This window comes from Eubalaena glacialis, chromosome 7 (assembly GCF_028564815.1).
Source record: "Eubalaena glacialis isolate mEubGla1 chromosome 7, mEubGla1.1.hap2.+ XY, whole genome shotgun sequence".
NCBI classification, from domain to species: Eukaryota; Metazoa; Chordata; class Mammalia; order Artiodactyla; family Balaenidae; genus Eubalaena; species Eubalaena glacialis.
The window spans coordinates 11,322,776-11,341,058 of record NC_083722.1 but is presented as its reverse complement, the minus strand read 5'-3'; positions in this window follow the sequence as shown (position 1 = coordinate 11,341,058).

Here is an 18,283-nt window from a genome sequence, read left to right as displayed (position 1 = left end):
ATTAGGGCCCATCCTAATGACCTCGTTTTACCTTAGTCACCTTTTAAAGACCCTATCTCAAATAGGGTCACATTCCGAGGTACTGGGGCTAGGACTTCAACCTACGAATTTTGGGGGGACACAGTGCATCCCATAACAATTGGTCTGGGTAGAGCCTAGGCATCAGCACTTTAATGTCTCCCCTGGAGACTCCAGTTGCAGCTTGGGTTGAGAATCACTGTTCCAGATGGATCTGTCCTAGCATCCAGGAACAGCTGTTTGGAATATAATCCCTGGACAGTTGAATTTTTTACATTGTGAAAGTGTTGGGAACTTGGGTGGGAAAGGCTGCTGTAAGCAGAACAATGTAAAGAGCTTTGATACCAAACGAGGTGACAGTGGAGAGACTTTGTTAAAAGGCCCATCACACCGGGGGTTGGGGGTAGAGGGGGCGCAGCTCTGATTTCACACCGGGGGTCCAGCAGGCAGGGTGCTCACTGCACTTGAGGAAGGCGGCCCCTGAGGACAGACAGCCTCTTTCACTCCACTGCTGGATTTTCTGAGCTTTGTGATCTGCTCTTTGGTTTCCTGAATTGACCTACCCCCTAGGAAGGGCGTGCCCTGTGTAAGCAGCTGGTCTCAGTTTTTGGGCCAGGAAGAGAGTAGAACCTTACATAGCCCTGCAGTTGAGCGCTTGGAAAGAAACGCCTGCCTCGTGTGCGAATGCCTAATGAGAGGTGAGCAATTAATGGGAGGCCGGGGCTCCGTTGCCAGGCAGATCTGGAGTGAGTGGTGACTTGTATGGGGGCCGAGTGTCGTGATGCAGTGCTCAGCCTGACTCACCTGCAGCTCACCCGGCTCACGACGGGTTCACACTGATGTCTCAGTAGTTCATCCTGCAGCAAGGATTCTGTTTCTATGTTACTCTTGCCCTGCAAACTCAGTTTTGGCATTTTAAAGGATTGCTATTTTTTTTTTTTTTTTAAAGAATACTTTTGTGAATCTGTCTTTCCTTTTCGTGCATATTTGATGGCTGTCCCCGGCCAGTCATTTACAAGTAATAGGAGCTGTTCCTCTGCCTTCATGCCCATGTACATCAGGAGGCACTCAAGTCCCCTCCGGACCTTTGTTTTCTCACCGAGGAGGACACAGTCAACTGCTACCTCATTCTCCAGCTAAGAATGCATGTCAGGCGCTGGTACAAGGGCTTCCCTCACTTTGCTGTGTTGGCTCCTCACATAGGACCAATGCAGTCAGTGTGATTATCATCCCCATGTTACAGATGAGGGAATCAAGGCTTAGAGCGGAGAACTGCCCAGGGGTATGCAGTGGTGCTAGAGGTGTATTCAGATCTATGTCATCCTGACTCCAGATCCTATTTCTAGCCATTGTGCCTTCCAAGCCATGCTGACACATTGCTGGTGATCTCATCCAGCCACACGGTTTTAAAATCCATCTGTACGGGGGGTGACTCTCACTTTTACACCTCTAACCTAGAGCCTCCCCTGAACTCCAGGCCTGGTGATCCACTTGCCTCCCAACACCATCACTTGGATTTCTGACAGGTACCTGAAAGCTAACCTGCCGCAAGCAGAGCTCCGGATTGCCCTCCCTTTTCCTAAGCGTGCTCCTGCTTGGTCTCCCCTCGCTCCGTAGATTTGTCTCCATTCAGTGACTCAGGCTAAACGTGGGCGTCACCCTTGACTCCTCTCCTTCTCTCACAGCCCACATGCACGTCATCGGCAAATCCAACGGGACTAACACGCTCCAGCATCCAACCGCCTCTTCCCACCGCCCCGTCATTGCCCTCGCACTGTCTGTCCTCATCACCACCGTCATCTGAGCCAGCTTCTGCCACCCCTTTGCTCAGAATCCTCTGCTACCTTCCTGTCCCATTCAGGGGTGGCAGTTATTAAGTTATCGCCCCTCAGCTCCAAACCCAGCCTTCCACACTTGCTTTTATGTTGCTGAGGGTGGGCCTCTGGAACCCACCTTTCTCCTTGGCCAGCTGGCTGCCTGTTGGGCTGGGCCAGTAGGAGGTGCTCGAGGGAGACCGCGCCCTGGAGAAGGGAGAAGGGACTCGCTCCCTCCTGTTTTGTTTTCTGCGGGTTTCCCGTCAGCTCGCATCTCCTGCGAGTGGTACCCCAGCCCTGCCGCTTCACCCTGGCAGAGGCCGCTCCTTCCTGGAGCAGCGGTTAAATCCACTTTGCGACTTGTCTCACACTCAGGAACCAACCTCACTGTGCTTGCTCAGGGACATCAGGGCCAGTTGCCATTTCCCCCTCTGCAGGGGTCTGGACTCCAGCCCCACGGGACCCTCTTCTGAGCTTGCAAGTTTTAATAATTCACCCTTTGTTCGCCCAGCCCTAGGAGTGGAGACGGCGTCCGCAGTTGCTATCTTTCACCCTTTCAGTTTCCTGCTTATTGACTTTTTTTCTAATTAATATTTGCTAAAATAACTGGTATGGCTTCTGTCTCCCAACTGGGCCCTGACTGATATGCTGAGTCAAGGCTCAAGTCCTGAACGCGGCTGCTGAGGTCGTAGGTGGGCTGGCTCCCGCCCCGCTCCTGTCTCTGTTCCTTTCACTGCCCGCCTTGCTCATTCTCCTCTAGCCCCTCTGGCCCGTGCTCTTCTGCAAACGCACCAACTCTCCTCCAGCCTCAGGATCCCTCTGCCTGAAAAACTCTCCCTGCGATTCTGCATGGCCTCTCCTTCATTGCCACACACACCCTCCCGCCCTCACCCACCCAGGGTCTCTGTGAAATGTCACTTCTTCAGTGAGACCTTCCCTGACTACCCCACATAGGCCACATTCCCCTACCCCCGGGGGATCCCTATCCTCCTTAATCTGCCTTGTTTTCCCCATAGCACCTATCACCAGCTGATAGTTTATGTATTTACTTGTTTGTCAATTGCCTGTCTCCTCCTGACTAGAATATAGGATCCAGGAGGGCACAGGCTTTTCCTGCTTTAGTGATTGCATATCCCAGGCTTCAGAGCACTTGCCTTACACATGGTAAATGCTTGATAAATGTTGGTTGAGTGAATGAATGAATTGAAGTTCTAGACTCTCAGGACTAAGACTAAGGTGCCCCAGGCCCAGGTGACTCTGTCCTCATGCCTCAGGGAGGATCCTATAGAGGGTGCTGGCATCATAGGAAAATGAATACAGGTGCTTTCTCCACTGCTCTGCGAGGGGCAGCAGAATTGGAAGGGTCTGCATCCCTATTGTTCATGGGCTTGGGTGTACTTTTGAACAGTGAGCGATATTTCTTCTTTCTTTTCTCCCAGTTGCTATCGCTAGACCTGGAAAAAAAAAAAACTAACAAAATTTAGAAGCTGCTGAGTCTGTGGTATCTCAGCTTTCCCCTTGCTCTCCACTCTGACTGGGTTTTGGACTGATGGACGTTGAGGGGCTGCCTTCGTAGAATACTATCCTGAGAATTTTATGGAACATTCTAAGTGGTTACCAGCTGCTGTGGACCTTAATTCGTAACAAAAGAGGCTGGGAATGTTGGTTGTTGGCTTGTTGTCATCTGTGTATAGACTGTCTCTGCAAGGTGGTCTGCTGAGGGGTTTGCCACACTTCACTTCTGTGATGAGGCCTAGCTCCTCAATCCAGGAGGACTAACAACATTTTCAGACCAGGAAGAGGCAAGAGAATTTCTTCACATTAGTGGTAAGTGGAGACCCAACTTTCCAGGGTTGATGGTTGAATCGACCCTAAATCCAGCATGTTACACGTTACACCCTGCCCTGCTGGAGTGGGGAAGCTCCCTGGATTACAGTGGGACATCACAATTCTCACTGCTGCGATTCATCTGTTCAGCCTTGTTTGCCTTGGATTTCAGCCACCCGGGTTTCAGAAGGTGGTGAGCTGGGCCCTGTTCTTGGCCCCAGAACACAGGTGTGATTGGTGCCATGTTAAATGCTAGTCGCAATTACGGTTGCTGATTTGAAAGGAAGTTGAACACACTGGCTTTCATTGGGTCAGCTTTGCCTGGCTACATGCAACTTTCCACTTGGGCAAATGAGGGCTGGATTCTTGATTCAGACAGACTCTTCCAAGGTGTTGTATTTCTGGGCTCAAATAAGTAAACAAGATAACCCTGTGAAGTTGGGTGCTGTCTACAGTGTCACTGAACTTGGTGTCCCATGAAAGGAGACCCTTAAGCACATAAAGCCCCTCACTCCAAGGGCTTAGATTTTGCTCAGTTTTGGTTCAGATTTTGCTCAGTTTAGAGCTACTACATCCTTATTTTACAGTGCCATATTTGAAACAAGAAATCTGAGCTATATTTTAACTTTGAAATGGAGGATGTATGTAGGTAGGAGGTAATTGATAAGTACCCTCGGAGTACGTAGCACTGTGCTGGGTACTCTATGGGGAATCTAAAATCAGAGACTTGGTGACTGTTCTCAGGAAGCTCCCAATCTATTTAGGGAAATAGAAGCTACACACTCATAGACACAATAAAACAAGAATACACATAAGCATTAAAATGTGTATAGTCAGGAGTGCTATAGAAACTCAGAGAAAGAATAGATAATTGTGGACCCATGTTTGCTGGAGAAGGCTTCATTGGAATTTGAAGTGGCCTTGAGAAAAGAGTGTGGGTTTAGAGTGAAGAGGAGAAGAGGAAAGGACCCTCAGGCCGGGGCAGTCCGAGCAGGGGCTTGGTGGCACAAACATGTGTAGCGCACATGGTGTTTCACAAGTGGATGAGCTCTCTCCAAGGGAGTCATTAGAGAGGGAGGTGAGCAGATGGGAAAGGACGGAACATTGGAAGGCACCCAATCCGGTGGGGTAGACAGGATATGTGCACAAAAAAAGATAAGTCAGACTGTTGTTTGTGCAATTTAAAGTATTAAAAGATGATTCAAAGGCAAGAAAGATAAGAAATACTTGGCAACTGTACCTTAAAAGTCAAATAAGAGGTACAAACAAGACATGCTTCAGGACTTCAGGGGAGGGTTGATGGAGGAGTGTTGAAGGGCAATAGGCCTTAGGAAAGGGACGAGGAAGGGGAACAGGCAGAAGAAAGGAATTACGGTAGGTGAAGGGGAGCTCAAAGGCAAAGCTGACTCTCAAAGTTGTCTGACTCTTGGTGAAAAAGGAGATGGGTATTTGGCCAGGATGTGGGTATTAAGATAAGATGAGAGGGTCTGTAATAGTTATATTGGGAAAAGGAGCCAGTGGGTGGGTGAGGGGCAAATACCAGGATTGCTAAGCACGTGCCAGGGCCAAGCTGTATTGAGCCCATTTTGAGCCTGTGGTGGGCCAGGTCTGGGGGTTGTGGGCCCTTGTCCAGGTGTGTTTTGTGATTCAAGAGGTAAGGATTGGGAGTTGGTGGGGCCGACCTGAAGGGAGGGTCTCAGAGGATGAAGTCTCAGTTGCTGATGAAGGCAGCATTTATACAGCTAAGCACAAGGTTCCACGGACTGGGGTGGGTGGATTCTGAGGAATGGGAGGAGAGCCTTCTGGGTTAGGAGATCAGGAGGGGAGGCAGTCTTGTGCTGATGAGGTCCTGGGGAGACCTTGTTGGCCAACATGGCAATGAGCTGAGAGGAAGAAGAATAAGGGAAGCTGGAAGGAGGTTATTTAAGAAGAAAGCAGAGTACTGAATGTTTTCTTTGATATTTCTCTGCATAAAGGAAGTTAGGTTGAATTAGGTTGTCAACAGTAGCATGAATAACATGAAGATAACTGACTTAGAAGATCTTGCACCAAACCATTCTCCAAATTTCTATAGATTTTTTTTCTATCCAAACTTATTTTATTAAACACACTTAGCTTAATTATTTCTGTTAAATTTTACAGATTGGAAGAGCAGAGATTCAACTTAGCTCCATCATTGCCTAATTGTGAGATCTTGGGCAACTTACCCAACTTTCCACTCATGATTTTCTCATCTGTAAAATGGGAATGACAGTACGTTTCCTTGGGGCTGTTATGAAGCTAAACATTAGGTTCCAACAAGTGGGGACTGTTTTTATTTTAAAATTAGAATTTCAGAGAAGTTTGTGTGTTTCAGTACAAGTTGTTGGTCAGCCCTGGCAGTTACTCCTGCATCTGTCCTTTCTCACTCCTCACTCACTTAGTAAACACACCTACTTAGACTTGTGATTTGGAGTATGGAGTGCTGAGCCCAGGTAACTGGAAGTAAGCCAGTATTGTTTGACAAGTTACAAATTATGCCACTTTTAAGCACAAGAAGGGAAGAAGAGAGAATTAACCTGTGAGTGGAGCTATTGGCAAGTCCCAGCAGTCTTCATCAGCCATTTGGGATCTTTCTCTCCTAGACTCACACAGGCTTGGATGATAGCCTCCTCCCACAGTGACTGAGTCAGGGGTCACTGTGTGCTGAGTAATGTGGCCCTTTGCTGGCAGGGAGGTGGGCAGCACGGAGAGTGAATGACGTCGGTGCTGTGGGAATCATTGGAGGTGCTCATGAGCCCAGTGCGTGGTCACAACCCACATGGGTCACAACCACAACCTGAGTTGTGTTTCCAAGTGTAACTCACATCCGTGAAGTAGATCAGCGGAACTTAAATGAGTCCAAGCAGGGAACAAAGTTCAAATATATTTGGAAGGTATTAAAGAAAGGGAAAAAATTCTCCAAGGGGTCTGATTTCCTTTCACTTTTTGTATAAAACATTTTGGTTCTCTGGTTGCATCTTTTCTTGAGGGATATTAGCAATACTGTGTTCATTCAACACCTGTGAGCTCTCCTTTTTGGTACTGTGTGTGGGGTGAAGTCCTAGTTCCTAATTCCAAGTGTCTTGATGAGTTCTACTTCCTTGGCATAGAAAGTCTGTAATAGTCATGGGTTTGGCCAGGATTTTCTCTTATTTAATTTGTCCAAGTCACAAGTGAAGACTTTGTGGGCTGAGGCCAAGAAATCATACTTCATATTTGCCTAACACATTTTGCCTGTGGATCTCAGATCATTGACATAGTAGTTGAGAGAACACATATTTACTTTAAACCAGAAGCCTTACTCAGGTATTTCCGTTATGTGAATTTGACAGAGAAACCTACCTTACTTGTGTTGTCCCCGATTTCTTTGTTTCTATGACTCACCTCAGAAACTTCCTTACCTTAAAAAGCAACCAAAATGTGCGTGAAATTTTGTTATAAGAAAGTACTGTCGGATAAAACTTTTTCAGAGATAGACATTGCGAAATTGCCCATCGGGGTGGACTTTTGGTGCTTATGTGTGGAAAGGGGTGGGAAAGGGTTATTTATTCAAAGTTCAGTGTAGGTGTCTGTTGCTATTTGATCCGTGGCCATCCAGATTTTCCCTCTCAGAATTTAGGAAGCAAGTTGATTCAGATAAATCCATCCCTCTCTGAAGTCTCAATTCTTGCTTTCTGAAACTCAGAACCAAATAGATTTCTTCCTCTCCAAAATCAGTGTCCAGATACTCACTGTCAAAACTTAGGAATCAAATAAATTTAGATAATGAAGGGTACTTTCCCCACTTCTTGCTTATTAGAAACTGCTCATTTGTGGTAGAAAATTAGGGAACTACAGGAAAGCATAGAGATAACAAAAAAGACTCACTGTCAGAGGTATAATCATGAATGCTAATTTCCTGAGAGTGGCTTATGTCAGGGAGCGAGGAATATCCTTCTTTTGTCTCTTACATTTCCTCCTCATTCTCCCCAGCTCAGAAACATTCAGAATCCAGGAGAATTAAAAAAAAAAAAAAAAAAAAGTTTGTTGATAGATCTGCGTGTTGGCCTGGATGACTGTTCGTATCTGGCCAGCATGTAGTGTGTGTGAGATTATCCTCGTTGCTAGACTTCTGCACTTGAATCTAGGTTAGGCCACTGGGCCTTCTGTTGGTGACCAGCTGCTTGTCGCTCTCGGCACTGGAGCTCTTGCCTGGGCACTAGAGGATAGTCTCCTATCCTGGTTTTTCAGGGTCACATTTGTAGCCACAGGATCCGTAGAAATATGTGAATCATCCTTGACAGTAACTCATTTCCCTACTAACAGACAAGGATGAAAATGCCTCGTTGAAATACAGTTTGAAATCTACACACAAAGAGAGTCAGGAATGAAAATGATGCGGAACTGATGGTGGACACTGACGTAAAACAATACATTTCCCCCCAAGTGCTCAAAAAATAACCACTACTGTTGCCTGGTGTCCAACTGAGCGTGTGAGCAAAACAAAGCCAGACACAGCCAGTTAACTTCCAGGCTTTCTTATGCCGCACCGCCATGGCCAGCTTTCCTGCTGCACTTGTTTTCTCTACACGAGCTTCCTCAGTTTCACCTGCGTTGCTTCTCGGGGAAGCAGCTGCAGGTGAAGGAGCAGGACATGGAGAATCTGGCCAGATGCTCGGTAACGTAGCCTTGGTGCAAAGGGGGCTCTCAGTCCAACGTCTCTGCTTGTTTCCAGCCTTCTGACCACAAATGCTCATGGTGAATGCGACTCCACTGGAGCAGCTTTATTTGTAAATGATTCCTTCATCTGGCTTTCTGCAAAATGACATCAACTTTGATAGTTGCTCCATTCCTGGTTAGGGCTTGGGCCACTATCTATTGGGTATCTTTAAGGGAATTTAAAAAAGTCAACACCTTTGACTGGGCCTGGAGGCAGAGAGCACCGTGTGTGAAGATCAGACCCTTTCCTCCAGTTGGATGAAGCCCTGCTCAAGGTGGAAAAAAAGGCCTAACTTGAGCTCCTACTGTGCCCTCTAGCACTTCACAGATTACACAGTCGTCCACGGCAGCCCAGTTAGGGCAACAGAGCGTGTGGATGAATTTCTGAGCATGCGTAGACGTCTTTCTTGCATGGAGCTCTGAGTGCCCTGCCTACCTACTCGCCTTACTGTTCGTTCCTGTGCTCTCAGAGCAGAATGTGGGCTTCGTAGGCAGGCAGACAGAAGCCCAGCGAGAGAAATTAGCCACCTGGGGGACGATGTAAGCCAGCGGTCCTGCCAAGACAAGAACCCTGGTCTTTTAGCTGGTTCTATAAATCCCCCGGTGGGACTTGACTTAGATTTAATTTAGTTTTTAAGTCTTGGCAAACTGGATGTTATGTGTTTGTGTAGACTTGCACCATTTAAAAGGTTCTTGGAGTTTAGATCTTGCATGTAATTTGCTACATTAGCTTTGGGCAGAAATATTTGCTTTTTGGTCCTTTGTGGTTTAAGTTCCTTCTCAGCGTTAACCTGGCATGTTAGAGAGAGCTGTACTGTGGAACGCAGCAGGGGGCCCAGAGTTCAGGGCAGGGTGAGTGCAGGAGGGCTTATTACTAATGGCAGCTTTTCAGACTGCAGGAGCTCATAAGGTTTTTCCAGTTTGGTTGGTTGTTTGTGTATGTATTTTGGATATTACTCAGTTGAGATTAGGAAGCTGAAGCAGTTCAAATGAAGCCTTTTAGATTTGGACTAACGTTGGGAAAAACCTTCTCCTGATGCACTGGATTAAGTAAGAGTATCACTGTGGTGTTTATCAGGCAAAGTGACATTCACGCTATCATAATTGTCCCTGCACCTCAAAGTTCAGCCCTCTTTGGGGTGAACAGAACCAGGATGGGTTATTCCAATGAAAATTTGGCTGTCTTCTTAGATTCTCCAGAGTGCTAAACACTTCAGCATTGGTGGATGGATTACCTAGTAGTTAGGTCTAATCACTAATCACTATATATTCTTTTGTGACAGTAAGCAAGAAGCGGATATTCTGCCCCATTTCCTGAGACAGGTAGCTGAGGCAGAGAGAAGGAAGTCAGTGGTTTAGTCATATGAGGAAACTCAAAACAGTATCTGTACATCCTGGGGACACCCTATGAGGATAAATCCGGAAGCTATTCTCATTTTCAGCAGTGCTTCTCTCCTCCCCCCTCTCCTTTTGAAGCTAAGGCTAGTACTCTTGTTTCGTAGACTGTAAAACTCCTTTTCCCTGTTCCTGCACCATTGCCAACCTCTCAAATGAATTTTTAATCCCAGTGTATAGGCACTGGAATCACACCATATGGGAGGGTTAGGTTCTAAAGTCAGTATGGAGGGTGAGAAGCTATTATATTTTTAAAAATTCACCCATAATTTGCCCATTTTCATGCAGTATACGTAGTTTATAACATTGGTATGTATAGTATATATGAAGTACGTATACAGTTAAAGACTACGTACGCAACATTTAATTTTTCAGTGCCAAATCCTTAAACATTAGCAAGAGGCTCTGAGAGATAAGCAGGAGTAAAGATTGATTTAGGGCAGAGTAGATTCACATCTCTCCTCTCCCGTGCTCTCCAGGGCATTTGCTCACTGAGAGAAAGGTAGGTAGAATTGCTCATGTTATTGGAAAATTTCCCCTCTCCTCCTCTCTCTCCTTACCGCTGCCCTGTGTGCCCCCCACTTCTCACACTGCTTTTTCCCCCTGAATGGATATAGTTGAATGTGTACAAGTTAAATATGCATGTGATGTCATTTTACTGTAGGTTTCACAAGTGCCAGCTGTAAATCAACGAATGTCATTTTGAAATATAAGAAAAAGAAAAAAGGAAAGCTTGTATCTTCCTAATTCTCATTAGCAGGAAAACACACTGATGGATTTTATGATTTTGTTGGAAGGATCAGCCTATCATTGGAATATGGGTTTACTGTTAATGTTAAATCAGTAGTTTACATGGGGATGTAATATTGTCTAAGCCAATGAGCTCAATGTCCTCTTGGAGAAACACAACTTGTGTTCTCTTCTGGCGTGCACTGCACTGGGAAAGCTCCAGTTATAAACAAGTACAGCACATGTCAGAAAGCATCTAGGGAAGAATTCTGGAACTTATACAACTGAGTGTTATGTATCGGGGTCTTTACATCAAAACATCATTTTATCAGACCGTTTGTCAGCAGCTTTCTTCTTAGTTACTCCAAAGCATCAACACTTCACAGCAAGGTGTGATGGCAGCACCTAGGGTTGGGAACTTCAAAGTCACAGATGAAGAGAGAGCGTATTCTGGAAAAATCATCTCTGAAGCTAGCTCCAAGACCATCTGGGTTGCTTAGTTGTCTGTTTGCTCTCAGATCCCTTTCTCATTTTCTCCTGCTCTGTTTTGTATTGCATGGGGCTGACCCGTATAAACTACATCCCCAGACTCTCTTGCCAAGTGTCTTACAGCTCAATTTGGCCAATAAGAGTCATTGGAAGATAAGAGAAAGGGAGAAGCCAAGGTATTTCTCCCTCTTGTTTTCTGCTTGGGATGGTGTATTTGGGGGTAGTTGGGTCTTATCTGCAGTTGTGGCTCTTATAGGACAGTCTCTCATGCTGGACCTCCCCAGCCCTGAGCACTGGTGACATCACCTCCTCTCGTTAATATAACCTCGTTATAGCCTGGGTAGGCTATAAGGAAAAGTAAGAGATTTACATTTAGATGAAAAGGCATGAATAGTAAATTTAGTACTGAGTTCTCAGAGCTGTCATTAGGAAAAACGAAAAGACCTAGATCCCTGGGAAAAAAAAAATCTTGCTACTGCATTCTCACTGGAGCAGAGATCTATCAAGTTTCTTCATTCAACATGACCATTATTACATTTTTGACCATATTCTCTCAATAGAAGTATGCCTATTTAACATGTTTGTGTATGTTTGTACACACATATATGTGCTTTCGTCCTAATATAGTATGTATTTTATAAAACATACATAAAAATCAATTTAACATGGATGAAGTAAAGGTAAAAATACTTCAGCAACATAATTTTTATTTGTTAGCAATGCTGGAGAGGGTGTGGAGAAAAGGGAACCCTCTTGCACTGTTGGTGGGAATGTAAATTGATACAGCCACTATGGAGAACAGTATGGAGGTTCCTTAAAAAAACTAAAAATAGAACTACCATACGACCCAGCAATCCCACTACTGGGCATATACCCAGAGAAAACCATAATTCAAAAAGACCCATGCACCCCAATGTTCATTGCAGCACTATTTACAATAGCCAGGTCATGGAAGCAACCTAAATGCCCACCGACGGACGAATGGATAAAGATGTGGTACATATATACAATGGAATAGTACTCAGCCATAAAAAGGAATGAAAGTGGGTCATTTGTAGAGATGTGGATGGACCTAGAGACTGTCATACAGAGTGAAGTAAGTCCGAAAGAGAAAAACAAATATCGTATATTAATGCATACATGTGGAATCTAGAAAAATGGTACAGATGAACCAGTTTGCAAGGCAGAAATAGAAACACAGATGTAGAGAACAAACGTATGGACACCAAGGGGGGAAAGCGGAGGGTGGTGGAGGTGGTGGTGGTGGGATGAATTGGGAGATTGGGATTGACATACATATGCTAATATGTGTAAAATAGATAACTAATAAGAACCTGCTGTATAAAAAAAAATAAAATAAAATTCAAAAAAATTTTTTATTTGTTAGCAACTCAAAAAACCATTTTTGCCTTCACAAAAGAGAGGCTTTTAAATATTTATCATTAAGCTTAATCAAGTTTTATAAATCCTGGTTGGGTTTCACGTAACTTTAAGCCTAGTTAGAACACTTGCAGACATTTGCTTTCTAGTTCTGCATGCTTTGTTTTTAACGTCTTGCTAATCATCAAGATTTCATACCATCACTGGCTAATGTCTCAAGTCATAATAGACGCTTAATGCAAGGTTCATCATTAATGATTGCGGGTGTCAGTCCTTATTTTAAATAAGTTTAAAAAAAATAACTTTGAGGTCTTTTATTGGTTGACCTTTTGGAAATGAAGGCATCCATGTTGTTCACTTGTGGTGTGACTGGTGAAGAGCTTGTCAAACAGTGAAAGCTCTGGGCTCTGCCATTTTCTCATGGCTTGTTGGGGCTGGTGTTACTGGCAGTACTTTCAATCTGCGGTTTCTTTCTGTGAATCTTTTGCAGTTTTTTCAATGATTTGAAGGTTAAGTTAGTTAAAATTACACATTGTGATGCATACAGCCACTTAACCAGGCACAAGGAAATAGCAAAATGTTCTAAAATGCTGAACGCAAACCAAGGGCTGAAGATAGATACCTCTCTCAACCTTTCAGGAAACCTCACTCAATCTTGAGTGTTGCGGATTGGGTGAAAGCTCTAGGTTAATCTGGATCATACGTATTTATTAAGCTTAATTAATTTATTCTTAAAAAATATGTTATGATAGCCCGATGGTCTAAATTCCTACAGGATTCCATTACTGTTGAATCATCAAAATTGTGTACCTTGTGATTTAGGCTTCTGGAGAAAAATATGAAAGAAGGAGGGACAAAGGTATTCAGATAATATTATTGCCTCTAGAAAAATCTCAGGTGTGACTCATAATCCCTGAAAAATTCTCCTGGAGTTTTTCTGGGCAGGAGTGACTAAATGCTGCTCTAACTAAGAGGAAGGTATGCATAAATATTCATTATTTCTATATATTAGGGTTGAAGAACTCAAACATTTACAGGAAATTAAATCCTATTTTCATTAAAACTTCCCTGTTTGGAATCTTGAAAGTGGATAGCCCTGACATTTAAATCGGAACCCACTCCCTTCTTTATTCTGTTGACCAAAGTAATACTAGGAAAATAAGGGAATCTGTTTACCATAGTGATACCATCTATACCCAAGCATGCTAAGCCAAACTCCAGAGCCTAGTGGATGAAATATCTCCCTTCTGTGTTGAGGCCACCAGGTTCAATTCCTGCCGGGATGGTAGTTTTTTCAATTAAATTTCCATTAACTTTTCGCCTCTGTGTCATTAGACACTAATTCTTACATGTGGCAAAGATGAAAGCGTAAAAGGAAATATCTGATTCATGCATCATGTTGCTGACAAGTGAAATGTCATGATGACAACTTTTTAATGTGGGAGATAGGGAAGCCAGCAAGGGGACAGTTCTCTCAGACCTGACACTGACCACGGTAGAGGAGTGGTGGCAGCTGCAGCTCAGGAAGGCAATTTGGAAGATAGCAATCTTGCAGTGGGAGCATTCAGGATGACAGATGCTGGGATGGGAAGAAGAAGCTGGGTGGAGAGAACAGGCTGCAGTAAGCCTGCCCCACGGGAGGAGCAAGTCCTGGAGACACATGTTCAGCAGAGAAGATGGAGGGGTGCTGGTGGCTTGGAACAAGCTGGTATGCAGGGGGGAAAAGCAAACCTCTTTCACTAAGGAGAAGAAAGACTGGGAACCTTAGAGGCAACCCACTTGGTTAATACCTGTATTCTCAGATAAGCTAAAGTTCAAGCAACCATAGTTAAAATATTAAGAAGAGCATGTGGCTAAGAGGTACAAAGGAACAGGTCACGCATTTAAACGTAGAAATGGAAAGGGTTCCCAGGGCACAGATGAAGACAGTGAGAAGCAGACAGAGGTTACAACAATTTTGCAAGAAGGGAAAAGATAAAAAGACAAAATCCAACGAAACACAACCCAAAACATATGTTTGCTAATGGGTGGTGTGGAGAGAGAGTAATAGTTGATGCTCAAGAGGGCTAGCCCAAGAATTTTCAAGAAGTACCCATATTCTTTCAGGTTTTTCATGGAAGTAAGAGTAAATGGTTTTTAGAGTTCCATTACACAAATTTTTACCAAATGAGCTTAGGCACAGAATTTTAAAAAATAGAAGCAAAAGAGATTAAGGACAATTTATTCATTAGGGTTTGTCTAGGTTTACAAGGACTGGATAATCCAATTTTTAAATTATTCCATGTTTTATTTGAGAATCCAAAGTAAACAAAAACGACTGTACATACACACACTTACAAATGTACATATACATACATGCATAGTCAGTGTATTTGTATATAAGAAATAGAATCAACTTTTAAACACTCATAATAATTCCTAATATTTATTGAGTGCTTACTACTCCATGCACTTTTTAAAACATGGTACATCCCAGTAATTTATAACAATTACTCTATTAAAGAGGAACTCTCTGTTTTACAGATGAGAAAACTAAGGCACTTGGAAGCTCAAATCCAAGTTCACAGGGTCTGTACGTGGTAGAGCCAGGGTTGGGAACCAGGCATTCCAATTCTAGAACCCGTGTTTGTTACCACGACTTCGTGGAATGGCAGTTAATAATAAAAAGAATTACATCTGGAATAGGTTTAACATTTATATTTGAACATAGCTTTGCCAGCTGTTCTGAGAATATTTACTTCAAAATAAAATAGTGGAGTCCAAATTGAAGTTAAAAGGCTAATAAATTGATTCGAGAGGAACTACTCTTTTTTTTTTTTTTTTTAATGGCTGGAAGGAAACCACATCACTTTTTAGAAGGATGCAAAACATCAGTTTAAAGTAAAGTAGGGTCGTTTCAGCAAGATTCTGTTGAATTCTTGATTAAGAATTAGCTAATGCTCAGCCCCCTGCACTGTGTGTGTGTGTGTGTGTGTGTGTGTCTGTGGAGTTCTGGAGTCTACTTTGGAGTCAACCTTACTACTTCCATCTGTGCACTGACAGTTGGAAGGCATCTCATGACTTTGGTCCGTACATAGTTTTGCTTTTACTTTGCCTGTGTGGGCACCGACATCTCGTAGGAACCTGGGCCCCCAAACCCTTGTGTTGGTTAGGCATGCACTTGTCCCCGAGTAACAGGACATCCAGCTCACAGTAGCTTAAACAAGTATGGGTTTATTTTTCTCATGTAGCAAAAAGTCTGGAGTGAGGCAGCTGCCTGTATTGGTTTAGTTGCTCAGCATTATTAGAGTTGGCGTCTCTGCAGTGCTCTTAGCCTTTCCTTCATGTTCGTGAGATGCAGTTGCAACTCCAAACATCCAAGGCAGGCAACGTGGGGAGCAGGCAGCACCAGACGTTTGCTTCAGGAAAGCAAATCTTCTTAGAAGACCTTGTGCCCTTCCCTCCCATCTCCACCTCCAGGGACTTGGCTGGGACCGGGTCACCACTGGCTGCAAAGCAGGCTGGGAATGTATCTGGGCTGCAAGGGAGAAGGAAGTGGATGTGGGTGTTGAGTAGCTAATCAATGGAGGTTGCCCTCGCACCTCAATAGACCTTCTAATTTAAGGAATAGCCTGAATTACAGAATCGTGCAATAGATAATCAAAAAAATTTCAAGCTCAGGCTTTAAGTTGAATTAGACTAAATCACGTATTTTTCTTTTATAACCCTTTTATAACATGCAGCTTGATCTCTTAAACATTTGGCCCTAAAATCTTATTTAAAATGTTCATTTTCATTGTCATGAAGAAATGACTTCTTAAGCAAGAGTAAACCTCAATTCAGTTCTTCTCCAAATGATCTCAAATTCCAGATTGTTTGATTCCAAACTAGTGAGATTTTACTACACTTCACTTATTTGAATAATGTTTATTTCTGCATCTATGCTCACTTGGATGAGATTTACAGAGCAGAACTCAAGTAAAATTACCTTTTTCATGGAACTTTTAAAAAGTCAGCATTAACTAGTATTATGTTTCATTTTTACTCACTAGCATGTCTTCTTTAAAATGCATTTAAAACAAAATTATGTGGTCTTATTTCAAATAGGAAAATTAACACATATGGGAGTTAGGTTTCTACAAAAATTCAATCTGTGTAATAAGAGGAAAAGTTAAAATAAATTGTGGGGCTTCCCTGGTGGCGCAGTGGTTAAGAATCCACCTGCCAGTGCAGGGGACACGGGTTCGAGCCCTGGTCCGGGAAGATCCCACATGCCGCGGAGCAACTAAGCCCGTGAGCCACAACTGCTGAGCCTGTGCTCTAGAGCCCGCGAGCCACAACTACTGAGGCCCCTGCTCCTGGAGCCCGTGCTCCACAACAAGAGAAGTCACTGCAATGAGAAGCCCGCACACCGCAACGAAGAGTAGCCCCCACTCACCGCAACTAGAGAAAGCCTGCGTGCAGCAGCAAAGACCCAACACAGTAAAAAATAATAAATAAATGAAATAAATTAATTAAAAAAAATAAAATGTGGAAAACAAGCAAATAATGCTTTTTAAGGGTAACTAATAATGAAGAAGAGCAGAGAGATGGAGAGCACGGCACCCAGCTGTAGGGGGTGGTTCTTCTGGGGAGGTAAGTTATGCGTTGAGGGGAAACGTACTGTCCATATACCGAGACAGTTTAACTGTGAAAGAGGCACTATTAATGATGCCAGGATGTGAGGCGTAAACTGACAGAGTTTCGGGCAAGGCAGAGTAGATAGCCACCTTAATTGGACCTGGGTTTGAATCCAGGCTCAAAAATTATGGATTCATTAATTATGAGAAACTTTCATTACTTGTTATCATGTTTTTCTGAAATGTTTTATTTTGTCCAGTATTGTATTACATGTGTAATTTGTGAAAAAGTCAATCAAGATTTTAAAAATATGGGCAATGTGAGGCTTGTACTTTAAAAATATTCAGAAACTAAATCAATTTTGTTTTTTTATCGGTGCTACCACTTCATGTAGCTACTTTTGTAGCTTATTTTTAGTCATTCATCCAATTTGAATAATACTTATTAAATCTGTATTATATATCAGATATACTTCTGTGCCTCTTAATCCTTATAATGACCCCAGGAAGTAAGTATTTAGTCCAATAAAACAAAACAAAACAAAACTCTGTGAAGGTAAGTAACATGCCCAAAATCGCATGGCTGGTAACTGTTGGGGCTTAGATTCAAACCCAAGTCCAGTGCTTTTTTTCCCTTATTGTATGGCTATTTTGAATATTGTTTAACACAAGTTATCTTTATTTTTTAAAACATGTGCTTAAAATATGTGTTGCATTCTTAAATGTGCTTTTGATTACGTTTCAGGGCCAAATTATTTTCATAGAAATGCACCTCTAATTTTATAATAGTATCAGTGGGAAAATAAAAGAGGCTGTATGGAATTTTGCTTTACTGCCAACTCCATGGGAGAGATGTCAGAATTATAAGCCTAGGACTTGAAGACAGAAAAAAAGTTAGCAATGCCAAAGCACTGTTGTTACAATAAAAAATATTTGAAAGTAGGAAAGCACCTGTATTTTTAACAAGATTTCTTAAGAACCTTGAACTTTGCCACAGTACAGTTCATTGTAAAGTAGATGTGATATAAAACAAGAAACATCCTGTACCTGCCAGAGGAGTTTAGTCCATTACTCAAGTCCCAGAGATATTGTTGTAAGTGACCTAACTTATAAAGAAAGCACAATGTGAAATGTTATGATAAAGATCTTATCTTTTTTACACCTTTAGATATAAAGTAATTTTTAAAAAATTTCAGGGCAGTTTATCCAGTACTGAAATAAAGATGCCAGAAACAAATAGCAGCTGTTTAACCATGTACAGCAACATTGCACAACTGTTCAGGACAGGAGGCACAGATGAGCTATGCTGATAGG